Raw genomic sequence first — 21,942 nt, 5'->3', positions numbered from 1 at the left:
TTCTGATTTAGAGACCGAATTCAATTCCGTCACTAATTTTAAATAATATTTAGCGACCGAATTAAATTTCATCGCTAATTTTAACTAATATTTAGCGACACTACTAGAAAATTGCAAAATAGCGACTGATTTAGCGACCGATTATGAAAAATCAAAGTAGCGACCGATTTAGCGACCAAAATAAGTCGTCGCTAGAAAATCGGTCGCTAAATAAATTTTTTTGATTGTTTAGCGACGGAATTAAATTCGGACGCTATTTCGATCGCTAAATTATAAATTTTGATTTTTTTTAGCGACAGAATTGAATTCGGTCACTAAATAGTAGTTAAATTTAGCGACAGAATTGAATTCGGTCGCTATTTCGGTCGCTAAATTATAAATTTTGATTTTTTTTAGCGACGAAATTTAATTCGGTCGCTAAATAATAGTTAAAATTAGCGACGGAATTGAATTCGGTCGCTAAATAGTAGTTAAATTTAGCGACGGAATTAAATTCGCTCGCTATTTCGGTCGCTAAATTATAAATTTTGATTTTTTAGCGACGAAATTTAGTTCGGTCGCTAAATAATAGTTAAAATTAGCGACGAAATTTAATTCGGTCGCTAAGTAATAGTTAAAATTAACGACATAATTGAATTCGGTCGCTAAGTATTAGTTAAAATTAGCGACCGAATTCAATTCGGTCGCTAAATTAGAAATTTTGATTTTTTTAGCGACGGAATTGAATTCGGTCGCTAAATTAGAAATTTTGATTTTTTAGCGATGGAATTTAATTCGGTCACTAAATCAGAAATTTTGATTTTTTTTAGCGACGGAATTAAATTCGGTCGCTAAATATTAGTTAATATTAGTGACGAAATTGAATTCGGTCTCTAAATAAGAAATTGATTTTTTTAGCGACAATTTAATTCAATCGCTAAATATTAGTTACAATTAGCGATGTAATTCTATTCGGTTGCTAAATATTAGTTAAAATTAGCAACGAAATTTTATTCGGTAGCTAAATATTAGTTAAAGTTAGCGACGAAATTCTATTCGGTTACTAAGTAAAACTTAAAAAAATTTATAAATTGCTTAAAAGTGATGATAATATTTTTGTTGAGTATCAATCCCATTTTCTTTGTTTTGTAAGAGCAAGACATTAATTTATATTAAAAAATATTTATATGCACTCCTACATAATTAATACCAATAGTTATTTATGTGAAAAAATATTTAGAGGTTTTTTTTTACAATTGGATTTTTAGGCAGTTTTTTAATTAGAGTATATGAATTTCAAAATTTCTTATTTATTTTGATCCATATTTATAATATATATTTCTAACTTATGATAACTTTATTTTTAAATGAATTTTTATATTTAATTTTTAAATTAATATTTTATTAATGGTTGATAATTAGAAAATAAAACAAGGATAAATACATTTTTTGAATTTTATATCTTAGATTTAAGATGAATAAATATATTAAGTTAATTAATAATTTATTTAAAATATTAATATTTAATTTATAAAAATGATATTTTAAAAGAGAAGGGTTATAATAACATCGATGTAACTAACTTTTACTAAGTATTACATCGCTCAATAACTTTATATTAAATGTGAATTTTATAAATTCAACCGTTAGATTGAAAGTTTTTTACTCTTAGATCATATATACAAATCTTATATGAATTCAAGATGATTTGATACTTCATTCTTGTACAACAAAATTGACGTAATATAATCATTTCAAATAAAATATGAGCACTTTGATTACTTTTAAGTTATTGTTTAATTTTAACAAAAATTGATATAAACATATAAAGTGATATGAACTTTCAATCTATCGGTTGGATTCTACCAAAATAAAATCTATCGGTTGGATTACAAAATTTACATTTAATATAATTGAGCGGTGTAATACTTAGTATAAGAGTTATACCAGTGTTATTATAACCCTTCTCATTTTAAAATATATAAATTATTACTTAAACTTTTAAATTTATAATAAATAATTTAAATTGTATCATAAAATTAATTTTAAATAGAAATAAGTAGATTGTTAATTATAAAAGTAAGTATATATATAAATAAAGATTATTTAAATATAATATTATTATTATTATTAGTAATATAATTATTATATATATTATTATATATTTATAATGGTCCGGATATACCAAAATGATAAGGATCCAAAAATAATATAAGTATGAGATTGGATAGTTGAGGTTGACTTAAATGAATTAATTTGTACTACTTATACTAACAACATGCATTTGCTTTTCGGTAGCTTATCTCATAAGAACTTCACAGTTAAGCGTGCTTCACTTGGAGTAATGCAGGGATGGTTGTAACACCCCAATTTTCAAAAAGGTTATTATTATTATTATTATTATTATTATTATTATTATTAGATGGTATTTGGTCATAATTATTTTAATAATTATAGAGGAATATTATTTTGTACGTTTTAAATAATTATTATTTTGGACAATTATTTTGTACGTATTAAATAAGTATTTTTAATAGCATTTTTAAATAAATATTTATATGTTTTAAGAGAAGGTTGATTTTATATGATATTTTGTTATTGAAATTATATTATTATATTTAGGGTCAGAAATATATTATTATTATAGAGAAAAAATATTTTATAATATACATGTATTTATTTTATTTAATTATTTTAAGGAAAATTAGAAGTGGGTTAGAAGAGAAGGAAAATGGGTTGGGTTGACTCAGTCCAATGGATTAATTTTAAGAAAGGAGTCAGGTGGTGTTAACCCTATCTGCCTCATTTGCGTTCTGAAGGGTTAGGGAAAAAAAGAGGAGAAACAAAGAGCTCTAAGGAAGAGTACTCAGGAACGATCTTAGATCACACCAAGACCATTCATCTTCTGCTCATCCAGGTACGGGGGGATGAGTTTCTTCATATGTGAATATAGGGGTGTTCGGGTAGTGAGGGCAATCCCTAAGTCCCTCTAGGAACTCTATTTAAAATTCTGAACGATTATCTGTGCAATCGATGTTCTAAATTCTTAATTCATTTGGAAGAACTTATTTCTTGAATTGTCTTTGAATTCCATTGGGGCTTTCTTGTTAATTCTTTATCCTTAAATTTGATGACTTGAATTTTATGTGTTAAGAAGAGTTTAGATTTTTTTTTGTAAAACCAATGGAAACCAATTTTTGAGGCTTGAGATGTGTATGGATTGATTTGGAACGTATGAAGAATATAAATGGAGTTAAACTGAACCAACGGGGTGTAGAAGTAGTGAAAATTGGTAAAAAACCTTGTTGGAACTCGTAAAACGCAGGTTTAATTGCACAGAGGGGAGTCTGGGCAGAGATTTGGGCGCTCAGTACCAGTTTTGGGCGTCGGGCGTCGGGACCCCGACATACGTTTGTAATTTTACGATATCTTTCTGTGTAGTTATCCAAATCGAGTGCCGTTTGTTTTGTTAGAAACTAGACATCTGGGGCTACCATTTAGAAACAAGAATCATGTAAAAATATTAATATTTGATCAAGTTATGTGAGTTCAAATTTGAGCCTTCCAATCTGTGTGCGAACCACAACATCAATTTTTGTGAGCCCTGAATGGTAACCTAAACGACTTTATTAGGATTTGTGTTCTTCATGAAAGTTGTAGATATTGATGTTAGGATTCTAATGGAGTTGGGATCAGTTAGAAAGGATGTGTATATCTCGAGTTATGGTTAAATTATTAACTGAATGTCATAGATATTGTGATGTGTGTGAAGAATTATGTGAAATTTGTGGTCTATGATGTTGATAACTTAATGATAGGAACCTAGCATGTGAGGATGATATTGCATGGATTGTTATTGACATGTGATGATGTTATATAATGGAGATGCATTAATTATGAGTTACGTGGGATGCATGAGTTGCATGAGACTTATGAGTTGCATGTGGTGCTTGAGAAGCCAGACGTGGCTATATTGCATTGGACCCTGGGCCCAGAGAGGGGTTGAGACAGGGGGGACCATGACGGGAGGCATTCCATGCGTGGGCCGTTGGGTGTTTAACTGCGCAGCTCACTGGCCACAGAGGGTTTAACGGTGGGTGGATTGCCTTTGCACGGGCCGCTGGGTGTTTAACCGTGCAACATACCGGCCCTGGGAGGGTGTGAGAACGGTATGCCCGCATTGGCAACAACTAAGGGAATTGACGAGGTACGCCCATTGTGCGGAGTGCCAAGTTGAGACTCTTAGGAGAGGAGATGTGTATGAGCATATAGTGAGCATGTGTATGAAAGCTTGTATGATTAAAAAAAAATGATGTTTGGTAATTATATGAGATGTATTTGTTGTTTATAGTTAATGATGATATTTTGGTGTACGGTGTGGGGTGGGAATTGGGTAGCTCTATGTTCATATATGATGTTATCTATCTCTCACCGTCATGTTTTTATGTGGTTTTCTTTTAGGTGAAGATGAAGGCACTCATAGTGTTGAGTTCTAAAGGGAAAGAGTTCTGCTCTGATAGGATGTGACATTGGGCATGAATTTAGGATGCTTTAGTTATGAATTTTTATTTGTCGTTTGAGGAGACTTATTTTTAGGAGTTTTATATTCACCTTATATTTGTAAATTCTGGATCCCTTTCATTTTTCTTTAGAGACCTTGATAATTTTCTTTTAAGAGTAAAACTTTATTATTATTATTATTATTATTTCTATTTATTTCAAGACTTGTGAACCTATGAGTTTTTATTAAAATATGTGGACCCTTCTTGATGTTATATTTATTGAATTATTCTTATTGTTGTTACTTATCTATTATGGGGTAGAAGGGTGTCACAATGGTGACCTTCTGGGAAGTTTCCAAAAATTGTGTAATTAAGGACAAAACATGCTAAAAACTTAAGTATTGTGAAATAAAATCCTTAAGAGGCCAAATATGAGTGGTTCATAGCGACCAAATTTGCGACGTCTATAAAATTTAATAAATAAATAAATAAATATTTAGCGACCGATTTATTCGGTCACTAATTTGGTCTCATACACTTCAATCATTTTAACCATTTAGCGACCGAAATTGTCGGTCGCTAAATAGCAACTGAAAATTTTTCAATCGCTAAATAGCTTAGCGACCAGGGTTTTAGCGACTGATTCAATTCGGTCACTAAGGTAAATAGCGACCGATTTTTACAATTTAGCGACCGATTTTGGTGGTCGCTAAATTGCATATTTTTTGTAGCGACCGAATTCAATTCCTTTGCTAAAAAAATAAAAAATTTCTAATTTAGCGATCGAAATAGCGACCGAATTCAATTCTGCCGCTAATTTTAACTAATACTTAGCGACTGAATTCAATTCCGTCGCTAAATTTAACTATTATTTAGCGATCGAATTCAATTTTGTCGCTAATTTAACTACTATTTAGCGACCAAATTAAATTCTGTCATTAAAAAAAATCAAAATTTATAATTTAGCGACCGAATTCAATTTCGTCGCTAAATTTAACTACTATTTAGAAACCAAATTCAATTTCGTCGCTAATTTTAACTAATATTTAGCGACCGAATTAAATTCCGTCTCTAAAAAAATTAAAATTTATAATTTAGCGACCGAAATAGAGACCGAATTTATTTCCGTCACTAAAAAAAAATCAAAATTTATAATTTAGCGACCGAATTTAATTCAGTCGCTAAAAAATCAAAATTTCTTATTTAGCGACCGAAATAGCGACTGATTTTCTAGCGACGACTTATTTTGGTCGCTAAATCGGTCGCTATTTTGATTTTTCATAATCGATCACTAAATCAGTCGCTAATTTTGGTAGCTATTTTGCAATTTTCTAGTAGTGGATTTTAATGATTTTTATATCCCTTATGGGTGGTGTATGATTTACAACATACACTTGATGAAATCACCTATATGAGTGTCAAGTGAGGTCGCTTGTATGGGATCTTGACGAGATCTCTAGAGCACTACTAGCTGTGAGCATGACTTGAAAGTGAAACACAGTGATAACAACAAGGATTGTGAGGGTGTATTATAATTGGTTAACATTTAATACACACCAAGTGTTTTGGGTTTAATAGTTTGCTAAACTCACTACATTGTATATTAAGTTTTATCAATCTTAAGTTTGGTTCAATAACTTACTGCACCAAGTTCGACGCATCACATCCTATATGAGAACCCAAAATGTCTTTCTAAACCTTATGAAATATGTGGGAGATTCTTATATATTTTGAGATATTTCATAAGGTTAATTATTCGTGAAATTATTTTGAATTTAAATTTAAATTTAAAATAATTATTTTATGAATATTGATTTTAAAGTTTAATTAATATCAATTTTAATGTAATATAATAACTTGAACGTTGTAATTTTAATGATCAAATATTTTAAAATTAATTGGTTTTAGTTATTGTGATTAATTATAATCATAATAATTAGTATTCCTCTACTATAAATACTAAGAATCAATAGGAGTCAGATGCACGCATCATCATTTTCTTCTCTATTCTTTCTCTTTTATGGGTTAAGAACTTGTTAGTACTGGGAAGATCCCGTTGTATCTTGAGAGATTTGCATGAGAGTCTATAGATAAGGCCTTTAGGATAGTGCATTACACTCCTTAATAGTTCAGATTAGTTCTTGCCCTTAGCTCCCATGGATAGCAGATAAGTCGTTTAGGATAGTGCATTGCACTCCTCAAGTGTCCAAATTAGTTTGTGCTCTCAACACCCATGGACAACATATAGTGCAGTAAGCTTTTTACAAAAAAAGAATAAATTTATAGGAGTGTTTCTTTCTATACAAGTCTTTTCTATATATTGCACATCTCTACTTTGTTGAGCTTTGGGTCTTCTTGTATAGTAGCTTGGAGAAGATGACAATTAGTCAAGTAGCCTCATATAACTTAAGAGGGAGGGGGGGTGAATTAAGTTTTCCAAATTTTTCTCTTATAAAACTTTTCCGAATTACTTTCTTACAAATTTAATTCCTTAGATAAATTTATATGTAAAGAGTGAATGATGATGCAATTATTCAATCACAATTAATAACAAGTAATTAAAAGTGTAGGGAAAGAAGAATTTCAAACTCAATTTTATATTAGTTCGGCCAATCTTATCTACGTCCAGTCCTCAAGTCTCTCACTTGAGATTTCCACTATTCTTGTAAACCTTACAAGACTTGAATCCTCCAACACCTTGGAACTCTCTTTCCTTGTGTTGAGATTCAAAAACCAACTAGGAGAAAAACCCTTTCTCCTTTACAAATCCAAATGATCAATTTGGAATTACAAATTAACTCTCTTTTAAGAGTAGATATTACACCTTTTTGATCTTAATGAATTCTTTAGAATAATGCAAATGAATTTGGCCAAGATGTTTTTGTATATGACTTTTTCACAATAGAGTTCGTAACCTTCTTCTGAAAAATTATAGGTATTTATAGACAATTATTTCTTAGGTTGTGTCTTTTCATGAAGAGTTGTAACTCTTTATAATTTTTCAAAAAAGATACTATGGTAATTGATTACAAGACTTGGTAATCAATTACAATAGTTTTTAAGTTCAAAATGTTTGAAACGTTGTATAATTTAAATTCAAATTTTGAAGTTTCATCTTCTGGTAATCGATTACAATGACTGGTAATCGATTACCAGACAATTGTTCCTAAATTAGCTTATGAAAACTTAAGATATAGAAAACTTCTATTTTCTAGTTAAAATATTTTTGATTATTCTTTTGAATATTCTTTTTGTTTTCTTTTCAAACAACTTATTCTTATATTCAAAAAAAATTAAATTTAAGTTTTCTTGAAATCCTTATTTTAATGGCCAAGTGAAATTTGCAAGTTCTAAAAGTTTATTTTACATATCAAGCTAAGTAGTCAAGACTTATCTAGTTCTTTCTTGAAATTTTGCTTCTTGATCAACTTACTTTAAATTGACCTTTTATTTTCTTCAATAATTTGGCATCATCAAAACTTTTTACATATGTTCTTCTACATTCTCCCCCTTTTTGATGATGACAATTCACTATAAAGGGAAGCAAAATAAAACAGCATATTTCGATCACTCTCCCTTAGTCTTCCCCTTAGTAAATCATTGTTTGATGTTAATAACCAAGGAGTAGTATTTAAGAAAAAAAAATGGTATATTTAAAATTGGTTGTTTCTTTTCCCTTGTTCTTCTTTTCTCTCCCCGTTTGGCAACATCAAAAAGAATAATGCAATATTGAAAGAGATAACAATCACCGGTAGCTAGAGTCAAGGGTTAATGTGAGAAGAGTCTAGAATTCCTAATTCTTGTCTAATTGAAAAGAAGTTTTTTTTTGGTAAAGGCTTTGTAAAAATGTCGGCTAATTGATTCCTTGAATCAACAAATTCTAGAACACAATCTCCTTTTTGAACATGATCTCTTAGAAAATGATGTTTGTAACGACCCGCCATGGTCTTTACACTTAGTGGAATCGCACTACTACTAGTGAACTAAGAGAAATATTAAGTTGGATAACTCATACATACAGGTATAAATAAGAATGAAAGTAACTAACTTTCTGGTTATAAAATAGAACACCATATATATACAGTCATCCCAAAAATAATATGACTCTAGTGCCGGTCAAACACAGACGAAACCGTTACCCAAAATGGTAACTCTAACATGAGGATCAAACTCCCCATCTCGCAGCAGTCACCTCAACTCCAAGATATCCCTGACATGCTCCCATACAAGGTATGATCATCGTAGTCCATCCACATGGAAACAGAAGGGTAAGCTAGAGTTCAAAAATCAATCATACAAGTATAGAACAATAATCTATACTACAAAATCATCCTACTATCAATCATATTCATAGAGTCACACCATACAATCTATCCAATACTACTCATGCATAAAATACAATCCACCAATCATGAAGTCAAACACCACACTTCATCATATTAATAATCATGCAATAAATGCATCTCATGACAGATATCAATGCATATCAATCATCTAATGCGTTGTCACGCATACACCTAGGAGATCTCCCTAACAACAGAGCTGTATAAGTGACATCCCATCCTACCGAAACCACCCTAACCGTTTTCATGCCCAATGCGCCTGCTCAGTCACAGCTAAACAGGATATAATCCTCACTCGGGTTTACTCGGATGATGTCACTTACACAATTGGAATTCCAGATCTACCGTCAGGTATAACATAGTTGGGTACGGGCTTACCACGACCTTGGCATGCATAACCAAGTCAATTGTGGAGTTCGCCCACCGACTATCCGCAAGGATCCACGCACCTTTCCGAGTACTTGGTTAAGGAAATAATCCTCGACCTCATACCCTGCTCCAACACTAGCTAAGGACTTAGAGGAGACTCACCCAACCTAGTGGCTTACCTGAGCACCACTCCCAAATCTAGTGGCCTACCTGAGCACCACTCTCATATATCAGTGGTCTATCCAAGCACCACTCTCAAGAGACTCTATGTGAGCTCTTCCAGTTTGAAAATATTTTTCCTCTCCTCAAGTCCTAGGCTAGACTCATTCCATAAGACATCACATGCAATTATGCATCATACATCATACATGGTCTACCCACCAATATGATCAATAATCATACACATATGAACATATACTCATGCCATATCATATTTAAACATTCATATATATCATCACTATGCATACATATGAATCACACCTCACCATACATCATATATCATACACACATGATCCAAAACTTCAACTTAACATGCATTAGCATCATTTCATTCATAAACATGTTCACGCCCAGTGTAGCCTGAGCTCGCCCAGCCTAATCCCGACCTAAGAGTCCTAAAACTCATCCACACCCAGCGCGTTCAACTCACGCTCGCTGTCCTTGAGACAGAGACTCCTAAGAGTCTCTATGCCTGACGCAACCAAATCACGCCTGACCCAACATCCAACCTGAGAGCCCTAAGCTCTTCCACGCCTAGCGCGCTCAACCTACGCCTAGCCTAATCCCAGTCAGGGAGTTAAAAACTCTCATCCAATTAACAAATCCAACCATATGCAAACACAAAAACACAATGCATAGGCTCCATACAACATAAAACAAGCTCAAAATCAACATGCACCCATCTGATGCATTAGATTCACCAAAAATCCCATTTTTCCCAAAACCCCAAAAATGAGCGAACTCTCCGAACCAGCCATGGATCCTCAACTTCATGCATCAATTGATTTTCTAAACTCACATGCAACTTAAACAACAAACATTCTAGCTTCCCTCACTTGAAGATTGGCTCAAAATAGCCAATAACTGAAAACAAGTAGAATTCTCGTCGGAAGTTCAACCCGGAACTTCAATCCTCCCAAAGTAAGCTTCCTAATCTGAATTTCAAGAAAAGACAGAAGGCATTAGTGATCTAGAGGAGAAAAGGAATCATACAGAGAAATTTGGGAGAGAAAGGAGCTCACAGACCTATAGTCCTTCTCTCTAAAACTTCTCTCTAAAAACTTCATTTTCTCCTCAACCACCCAACCCCTATTTATAGAAGTTTAGGAGTTGCCAGAACGGCCTGTTCCAAATCCAGAACGACCCGTTCTGCACCCCTTTATCATTTGTAAAAATCACATGCAGAACGGCCTGTTTTGAAATCAGAACGACCCGTTCTAAGACTCATCCAGAACGACCCGTTCTCCATCCAGAACGGTCCGTACTCCATCCAGAATGGCTCGTTCTCAACTACGATTTACAGGTCAATTTAGTAGTTTGGAACGACCCGTTCTAGATTGGGAACGACCTGTTCTGGGCTACTGAATCACCCATATTGGGCTTTTGAGCCTTTTGAAATAACCTACTACGTTACAATGTCTAATCTCAATATGTTTGGTTCTAGAATGAAGAACTGGATTCTTAGAGAGATTGATAGCACTAGTATTATCACACTTAATTGGAATATGATCTAATGATAAACCAAAATAAGATAGTTGCTGCTTCATCCATAGAATTTGAGCACAACAACTACCAGCAGCACTATATTATGCTTTAGCAGTCGACAAAGCAACATTGTTTTGCTTTTTACTATGCCAAGATACTAAAGTAGATCCAATAAAGTGACATGTTCCACTAGTACTCTTTCTATCAGTTTTACACCCAGCAAAATCAGAATCAGAGAACCCTATTAGATTGAAAGACATGTTTTTAGGATACCATAGTCCTAGATTTGTGGTTCCTAACAAATATCTCATAATTATTTTCACTGCACTTAAATGAGATTTCTTTGGATTAGATTGATATCTTGCATATAGACATACACTGAACATAATAGATTGAATCTAACTTGCAAATTTGTTTCGTCTATTTTCATCGTCTTTCTTTGTGATGACAAGTAACCGTTTGAATCATTGAATGTGAACATTAAATGCATTTCACTAAATAGTACCTCTTAGTTGATCAAGGAGACTACTTATCATCTTTTCATACCAAATGGAGCTTGTAGAAGTAATGTTAGTGCAATGCAACTTTATTTGTTTTTCTTTGTGGTTTCAGGAATATTTGTCCTTGGTCTTGACAAAAAGTATGATCTTGTTCTATTCAACAGATCAATGAGTTACAAGATAATCTTCTAATTTGATCCATTAAGGAATGAAGCATTGAAGAAGCTTTTGTCATTAGTCTCAATGAATATTAAACATTTAATGTATATGAGACAGATTGTATAATCCATTTGATTTAAATCGTCTTATAAATAATCTACATCTTATACTTTGTCTGATAATCATTTTCAAATATATTTTTGAAGATGTTTCTAAAGACATTTTCTCTTATAATTTTTTTATATTTGTTAACATTAAATAAACGGAGAATCTGAAGTCATCTTTTAACTTAATACAAATTAATAAAATATATTAATTAATAGCTACTAAATTCAAAATTCAAACAAATTAATAATAATAATTACTAATAACAACTAGATTTACCATCCATTAATTAACAGTTATTGATATTTTTTTTTGTTCATATACTTATTGATTTTTATAATATTAATTACTAATAATATTATATTTAAAATTTAGTTCAAGAATTTGTCAAACATATTAAATAAAATTATTTATGAAATTATATTAATATATTAAAAAATATTAATATATCGACAAAAAAATTAATAGAATTTGTTATTATTATTTATAATGTATAAGATCACTAATCATTATTAGATTTTTGTTTTAGTATTATTATTGATTACTAATTATTTTTTCTTTCGATTACTACTTATTATTGATTCTAAATTTGTAGTTTTCTTTCTACATTTTATAATATAATATATCATATATGTTATAATTACTATTTATTTTATTTAATGCAAATAATATGGAGCAAACAACTTCTGCAATATATTCTTTATTCTAATTTTTTTTTATATTTAAATGTTATTACAAAAAATCTGATACTAAAAATTATTAAAATAAAAAAGTATTTGAATATATAAAATATATCCACAAATGAACTAAATAAATTACTAAAATATATTAATTAATAACTATTAGATTTAAAAATTAAATGAAATAATAGTAATAATTATTACATTTAATTTTCATTAATAAATAATTATTGATACTAATAATATCAGTTTACTATTTATTAATATTACTATTTATCATTCAAATAAAATATAAATTATTAATAAAAATATATTAAAAAATTATTTTTTATAATTTAAATATATTTATATTTAACAAAAATATAAATATATCAATAAAATTATATATATATATATATATATGTTAATATTTGTTATTAATAAAATTTTATAATGTAAATTTTTAAAATAATTATTAGATTTCCGTATCAAAATTATTACTAATTACTAATTATTTTTCCTCCCAATTATTGTATACTCTTGATTATATATGCATAATTCTGTGTATTTTTTATAGTTTAATACTTCATACATGACATAACTACTATTTGTTTTATTTAATTTTTTCATTAACCTTGGTATATAATATAAAGGGTATTTATCTAGACTCAATTATAATATATATATATATATATATATATATATATATATATATATCCAAATTATTTCTTCTAATATTGTATGTGTACATACTCTCATTTATAGCATATTCATATTTCTTTATTTTTTTTATTTTTTTTATTATATTATAATTGTCTCTATAATCTTTATCCATGTAAACAACAGTAAATATTCTTCTATTTTCATATTAGAAGAATCTTAACGATCATTTCAGTATTGACATGATGCTTCTTAATGAAAGAACTTTTGAATGTGATATTTTTTTTATAAGATAATGAGATAAATAATTAAAATTATTTAAATGTGTATTTATTTATTCTCCAATATAGTTGTTATTTTTATAAGTATATATATTATTTGATTCAACTTTAATATGTTGGAATAATTTTACCAAAACTTTATATTATACAGGTTATCAAAATAATTGGTGCATTGCACAAGTATCTATCTAGTATATATGAAAGAAATAATTTCTTCCCTCCAAAAATTAAACAACTTCTTCCCAAAAAATATTTCTTCAAAAACTGTTTTCATAATTTTATATTAATTAAATCATAATTTCATTAACAGTTAAAATTAATAAATTAATTATAAAATAATATTTTACTTCAAAATATACTTTTAGAATTTTGTATTAATTACATCATAATCCCATTAACCATTGAAAAATTAATATATTAATAAAAAAATAATATTTCATAAGAATGAAGGAGTGATGAAATTATGAATAAAAAATATTTAAATGTTTGTATTTGATAAATATTTTATAATGTAAATGAGAAACAAAATATCTTATATATATATATATATATATATATATATATATATTTCAAAAATGAATATGATTTTATAAAATTTTATATGTAAATCGTTATAAATTTATATTATTATAAAATATTATATTTAATCTTTTCTTAAAATTTAAATTATTGTAAATTTATATATCGAATTAATATATTTACTATATTTAATATCATTTTAAAAAAAAATTAAAGTCAATAAGTTCTGTCACATTTTTTTCCAAAACTTTCCACTAAAATATGTAAAAACAAACATTTCTGCTAATAAATAATGAATTGGATAAAAATATGTATTAAATATTTTTAATATAATTAAATATTAATAAATGTTAAATTCACGTTTCACAACTAATTACTAACTACACAAATTTAGTAATTATTAATGCTACTTGATTTAAAATTCAAATAAGAATTAAAATTAAAAAATCGGCAACATAAGAAAACTTTTGTGCAAACTTAACGATAAAACATGATGTAATATTAATATATAAAAATTTAGACATAAAAGTCATAAATACTTTTTTTTTTATGTTTTAATCTATAAATGATAAAGGAACAATTTCTATAACATATTCTTTCTTCTAAAAATTTTCTATATATAAATGTTATTAATTATAAAATAAAATGATGTTGAAAACTATTAAAATGAAATAAATATTAAAAAGTTATATAAAGGGTACAATTTCTGCTATATATTCTTTCTTCTAAAATTTATATATATATATATATATATATATATATATATATTATAATCGTTAAGTCAAAAGATAATCTTAGATATCTCATTTTTCATCAATTTTAATGATAACAAACACTAAGTCTTTAGGAAAGAAAATTCTTTCGAAAAGTTACTATTTTAGACTATGTAAGACAAACGCTTTCAAAAAGTTACTATTTTAGACTATGCAAGACGAAGTAACGTTTATAAGAAGAAATAAATTAGACAAAGTATACAATTATTCTTAATGTCCATTATTTATTATGATTGACATTTATAAATTTTTTCAAATAAATGCTCTATACCTTAACAGATCAAAAGTCATTGTCTTGGAACTCACATTCTATTAAAAATGTATAAAAACATGTAGAGCACTAAAACAAAGGAAAAAGATTTCAGATTTCATGAAAAAGGCGTAGTAAAAAGACTATATCCTCACTACACACTAACTTTGCTTCTTATTATTCACATTTCTAACACCCTATTTTTTTTTAAAAAATAATATTATTATTAATATTATATTATTTCTTGTATTTTGAGGTTAGCAATATTTAATTATTATTATTAAAGCAAAATATTTTTTGTATTATTTTTATATTTATTTTGTTAAATTATTTTGAGTAAAAGGAGAAGCGAGTCAAGAGGGTAATGAGTTGGGTTGACCTGGCCCGAGGGAATGTAAAGAAGGGGTTAGCAGATTAACTATCATTAGTCTCATTTGGCATTTTCTGAAGGAGTAAAAAAAAGAGAAAGGAAAAACAAGAGCTCTGAGGAGGAGTGTCCAAGAAGAGATCAGGAGCAACTTCCACTACATCAAGAGTATTCAGATTAACACAACCAAATATAGGGGAAAAAGAGATTTTTTATATGCGAATTCAAATAAGGGAATGGGTAGATGGAAAGTTCCCTAGGATTTTTAGTAATTTTATATTCATTTCTGTTTGGATGCATAATGATTATGATAATTTCTATGTAGAGTTATGAGTGTATTTATGGTATTAGATGTTAAAATTGATGTTCTGAGAGAGGGATTCAGTTGTTTGAAATGTGCCCTATGAGTTAGGGTTCATGGGGATTGAGGTTTTGATAATTGGTAGGTTGTTTTGTGAAATTGATGATTCAATGAGGTTTCATATTGATTTATAAATGTGGTTGTGATATTATTTGTGATACCCTTACTACCCCAACACATATATAAATAAATCTTGTAAATAAACTAAAGAATAAAATATTCAACGTTGATAAAAAATGGTTCACATAAAACCTTCATAAATAAACAAAATAATTAAAAATGAAATTTAGAAAGTAAAACTTGAGAGTTTACAAATTACTTTCAAAAGAGAAGATATAACTCTAAATACATATAAAAATTTATCCTAGAATTCTCTGCCCCGATGTCACAATATCAGAGCACACCCACAACTCAACAGTTGACATTCTAGATATCACTCAAAGCCGGATCTTCCTCACCTAAAACATCCACAAATTGTACGGTGAGAAAATAAAACATTTATATATAAAGCACACAAGGAAATTCACAACATCATCTCATCATAACTTGAAATGTTATTTACAAGCGTTTTTATAGATATATCATCATTCTATCAATCATTCATCATCTTCACCACACAATTCATAATCAAACAAATCCATTACAATCTATACAAATCTTACAATTAACACTATGCCAAGGCCACGCCACATCTGACACAAGTGATACGGGTTAATTACCTCACTCATCCCACACCACTACAAGAAAAATTAAAATTAGAGAGGGAACAAATCCGTCACTAATCTTCATAAAATCCGTCACAAATAATTTAGTGACGGAATTTGTGACGGAATTGATTCCGTCACAAAATTTGGCGTCACAAAATATTTAGTGACGGATTATTTTCTCCGTCACAATTAGTGACGGAATTAAGGCATCACAAATAGTATAATTTCCGTCACTAATTTCTAACAATAAATGTTTAGAAATTAATAAAAATCCGTCGCAATTTGTGAGGGATTAAATCCCTCGCAATTTGTGAGGGATTAAACCCCTCGCAATTTGAGAGGGATTGAGAGGTATGTGAGTCCCTCACAAATTGTGATGAACGAATCCGTCACAATTTGCGACAAAGAAAATCCGTCACAAACTGTGATGCCTATTATTGAGTAGAATCCGTCACAATTTGCGATGCCATAATTCCGTCACAATTTGCGACGGATAAAATCCGTCACTAACTGGGTTGAATCCCTCATAAACTGGGCGTCTTTAATGAGGAAACTATTGTTTTAAGAGTCTGGTAATCGATTACCTATACATGTAATCGATTACCAGACAATGAAAATCATATGTTCGCAATTTACTTATTAAAAGGTTCTCTGGTAATCGATTACCTATTTCTTGTAATCGATTACCAGTGTCACAAAACCCATATATCCATTAACCTTTATAATTAAAACACATTTTATAGCAGCCAAATATCACAGATATTTTGGTCCATTACTCCATTAGCATCATTCCTTTCTATGCAAAAAGACATTAATCGTTGTGAAATGAAAAAAGCAGATTCCATTTCTGTCTTAGGCCATAGGTTCTAATGAATACATCATCACACATACTACATTGCATATAATATCAGCACTAGCAAAGCCATTAATATAAAGAAAAAACTGAAAGCTTTCACAACGAAGTGAAGGTAACCAGGCATATCAAAATGATAAAACGAAACCTATAAACGAAAAAAGGGCTAAAACAGCACATACTTATATGGGTCCTTAGTGATTATGTTTAATAAATCGAGCACAAGTCCATCATCAAATTCATTCAGAGTAATTATCATTCATTCAATACATGATCTAAGTCAATGCTACTAATTTAACATTTGTCAAATAGGCAAAATAAATGAGAACCGAGACTCACATCAGGCACAACAATTTGATTAGTATCTGAGTTCTCAATGAGTGGCGCATTGGAAAGGCTTCTGTTCCCAGTGCTGGAAATGAATTGTGGTTGTCCAGAACCAGAACTGAAGTTATAAACTGCATTAGTGAAACAGAAGAAATATGAAAGATTTAAGATTTAGAAAGAAAGAATGGAAAAGAGAGTTTGCACATGCATACGAATGAGGTGGAGAAATGAACGCTGGCCAGCACCATATCAGAAATAAATTATAGTAAACAGCAAGGATGAAGACCTAAGTACTTACCCTTCAGAAATTGCAGTCTTTCCAACACCAGGCTCACCAATTAGCACAGGATTCACTACAAGAAAAATCAACATTATCTACGGAAAAAATCCGTAGATAATGATGAAAATCCGTAGATAACTGATAATTATATGATAAAAATAAAGCAAGTTAGACAGTAATAATAATACTACTATTTTTTTAGGATAATAATAATACTAGTCCTCCATTACACTATCAATATTTCAAAATCTAAAAGTGTTGACCACAAAAGTACAAAACTACGAATGGTACAAATGAAAAATAGCCTTTCAAATTTACTTATCTAGAATTCTGTCAAGTAATTCTCCGCCCTCGCACAGCCTGATAAGCACAAAAAAAATATATCCCATTAATTTAGAATAAATATCCAATTATAAAAAATTCTATTATACTGAATAAATTTTAAAAAAAAATGTATGCATAATGATGTTCAAAAATATGATAAGTGGGAATTCCCAACTTCAACATAAGCACTGCAACTGATCCAAAATCTCAAGCCGAAAAACATTATGATTATTAGAATATAGAAATTAACTACACTTCAGCAAAGCCACTATCTAGAAATTACTATGGCAGAATCAATACCTTCAGAAATTGAAAATCAACATATATTGAATTTCCGGCTAAGAGAGGTGTGTATGCACTAACATGTCTCTTGACAAATTCAATAACCTGAAATTTCATAGATCGTAAAAGATAATAAATGAATAAAACAAAGGGAAAGAGATTCATTCACTACATTCCAGAAAAGACCGAAAGTAGTACTTCAATTCCTCACAGATCAAGTGGCAACATATAGGAAAATGGATCTCAGTTTACAGACATTTTCAACACAACAAGCAAATGTGAGATATAATGGATATATTTATGCATGGGAGTTGGAAACGAAGAAACCTGATTTTGGAATGGGTCGAAAACGGTGGAGAAGAGATTGAATCTTTGCAAGCACACCTAAACTAAATTATCCAAGGAAGACTATTACCATAATGAGTAGACAGAAATATACTTCAGGCATAAATATGACACACAGGTTTTTGGTTTTTGGATCAAATTCTATGCTATTAGCATCATGAAGACCAAGAACAGATCTTGAAAACTCAACAATTTGCATCCCTAAGCAAATGCCCAGAAATGGAACTCTATTTTCTCGAGCATACTTAGCAGCAAGAATTTTCCCTTTCACTCCTCTTTCAGCAAAACCTCCTGGAACTAGAAGCCCATTAGCACCCTGCAACAGAACTTCACTTAGGGAACATCTTAAGATAATCTAGATTACAAAAGATTTAAAATTAAATCAATGATGTATTGACACAGAAAATTAAGGGGTTGTTTGGTATGGTTTGTTTTCTATTTTCTGTTTTCATTTTCAGTAAAAATGAAATTTGTAGTGAAAATACATTTAGTTTGATTTTAGAAACTATTTTCTCAAGAAGTGTTCTCAAAATGAAGCACAAAACCGAAAATAAAAATTTGTTTTCAATGTTTTCAAAGAAAACAAAAAACTATATAATGAAAACGTGGTGGCAACTTATGTATATATAGTCACATTTAATTTTAGTTTTCTCCACTTAATAAAACTCCTTTGTGCGTAGCATGCAGTTTTGTGATCCTTCATGCCCACCACCATAGCAACAACCAGCTTATGTCACGGAGTGGGACCCTCTGTTTAATTGAACCACCTCATCTAATTTACAAAATAATTTTAGTTTCAGCAAAAAAAAAAAATTGATTGCAAAAGTTACCATGAATGAATCTCCACCTTTCAGCAAAACACCCTGCATCCAAAAATGCGTTTTCCCCATAACATCATGAAAAAAATTCTAAAACATATAAAAATCTAACAAATTAAGAATAAAAAATTAGAAGTAGATATATTGTGGACGATAACTAGACGTGTTCAAGTGGTTCAGGTCAAACTAGACAAAATTAAGCAATTTGATTTGTCTCATCTAACAAATCAACAAAAAATAATACGACTAAACGAAAAACAAAAAAAAAAAGATAGAAACATCAATAGCTTTCAATAGATAAAGAATCGATAACATTAGTAACAACAAAACACAACTCACAAATTGGAGAGATGATTATGAAACATGTATCTTACCTTTCAAAGCAAGGATTCTAGAATTCGGATTCATAAGAGCGGAATCAGCAGTGATAGGCCTCTTCAAAGGTTGATTTGGCATTCTCACTCTCCAGTTCAAGAAAAAACTCAGATCTGCACATACTTCACCGTAAGCAAACTAGTAAAGTAAAATTGCAGCATACTCAACTTCGGATACCAAAATTGACTGCAAAACATGAATAATTATCACAAGCGAGAGCTCTTACTCTCGCTTCCAGAGCTACAAGTGTGAATTGATCCGAATAAAAGAAGCTCGCGGGAATATAAATAGAAGGAGAAGGAGCTCTTACTCACCTGTTTGGCAACGTCGGAGAGGAGCGCCGCTACTAGCGGCAGGAAAATCCCCCCGCCTTCGTCGACACCGAGGGAATCGCCAGCGCCAGCAAGAGAACGCGGCGGCGAACGGTAGGGTTTTGGTGACGACGAAAATGCCCAAGCCTAAAATCGCGGAATCCTCGACCTCCAAGAGCCGAACCTGCGCTTAGTCGGAGCCCCACGCCCCCTTCCCGGACCAGGTCCTGGAGAAGGTCCTGGAAAACGTGCTCCACTTCCTGACCTCGCGGCGAGACCGGAACTGCTACGCCCTCTCCCCCAACCGTGCGACCTCGCGTTTCACTCGCGTCAAGTCCCTCACCCTCAAGGGCAAACCCCGCTTCGCTAACTTCAAAGAGAACGAAAGGGAGAAAGGGAAAAATAGGGTTACGCGCGATTTCGAAGAGGGTTTGGGAAAAATGATTGAGTTGATAAAAAAAAAGGGGCGGGAAATGAAAAATAATTAAAATCAAAAATGAAAAATGTAATTGAACAATAAAAATAATATTATAATTAAATGTATTAAATTTATATATACTGATACGAGCAAGAGTTAGATAACCAGTACAAAATGACTATAATTAAAAAAAAATACTTGCTACTAATTATTTAATAAGCAGTGTTATATTGTAAAAAAAAAGTTACAAGAATTATAAAGTTAATTAAAGGTTTTTAGTAAAATTGGCTCATAAACTAACTAAAAATTTATAAGTTATAAATTGGAAACTGAAAACTTATTAGTTAAGAACTGAAAAATTATAAGTTTGTGAACTAGCTAATTGAATTGGAAGTTTTTTGTAGGCTAATTGATAATTATAAAATGTCAAGAAATAATTCTTATAACGAGGATGAGAAAATGACAGGAAAGATAAAGTAGTTTTTAAATTAACAAGAATAAAAAATAATTTCAAAAAAATAATAAGGATAAAAAAGTAAAAAGAATATAAAAAAAAAAGACTTACAAACTGAGTTATTTCAATTAATTTATAAAAATAAATTATAAACACCCATACTAAACAAGCTTATTTACATTGTGAAATTGTCAAGAGATCAAAGTAATTGTTAAATATGTTTTTATCTTCATTGTGAAATTTAAAATATATAAAAAAATATTAATATATATATATATATATAATATTTTTTTATAATATATCATAAATTATAGAATTGATTCTTTACTTTAAATAGCATCTCAACTTTATATCATCCTTCAATGAGGACTTGTGTTGTAGATAAGATAGTGGATTTATAATCTAACAGAAAATCTTAAAATGATTTATTTTAATCTTACATGAAATCGTGTTTTGTCCTAATCTAAGTTTTTATCAATAATATATATATATATATATATATATATATATACACTACAAGAAAATTACATATTAGCGAGGGACTATTCCCTCGCTATTTCGTCTCTAATCTCTCGCTAATCAGATTTGCGACGGAATAGTGATGAAATTGCGAGAGACCATTCCCTCGCTAAATACAGGTAGCTAATTAGCGAGGGATTTAATCTGTCGCCAATCCCTCGCAAAATTCGTTGCCAATCCCTCGCTAAGTTCCTCGCTAATTATATTAAGGATGCTTACCATTTGCTCGCTAATTTGCAGTCAAGCTTCCCCGCTATTCCCTCGCTAAGGGGTCGCAAAATATCCCTCTCTAATTGGTAGCTAATCCCTCGCTAATGTTCCCTCACAAACCCCTCTCTATTCCCTTGCTACATTTCTTAGCTAAGGCCTCGCAATTCCCTCGCTGAATATCCCTCGCA

Source organism: Cajanus cajan, chromosome 11 (genome assembly GCF_000230855.2).
Source record: "Cajanus cajan strain Asha chromosome 11, NIPB_CcT2T_4, whole genome shotgun sequence".
Lineage (NCBI taxonomy): Eukaryota > Viridiplantae > Streptophyta > Magnoliopsida > Fabales > Fabaceae > Cajanus > Cajanus cajan.
The sequence above is the reverse complement of the archived record's forward strand: the minus strand, read 5'-3'. Positions refer to the sequence as shown.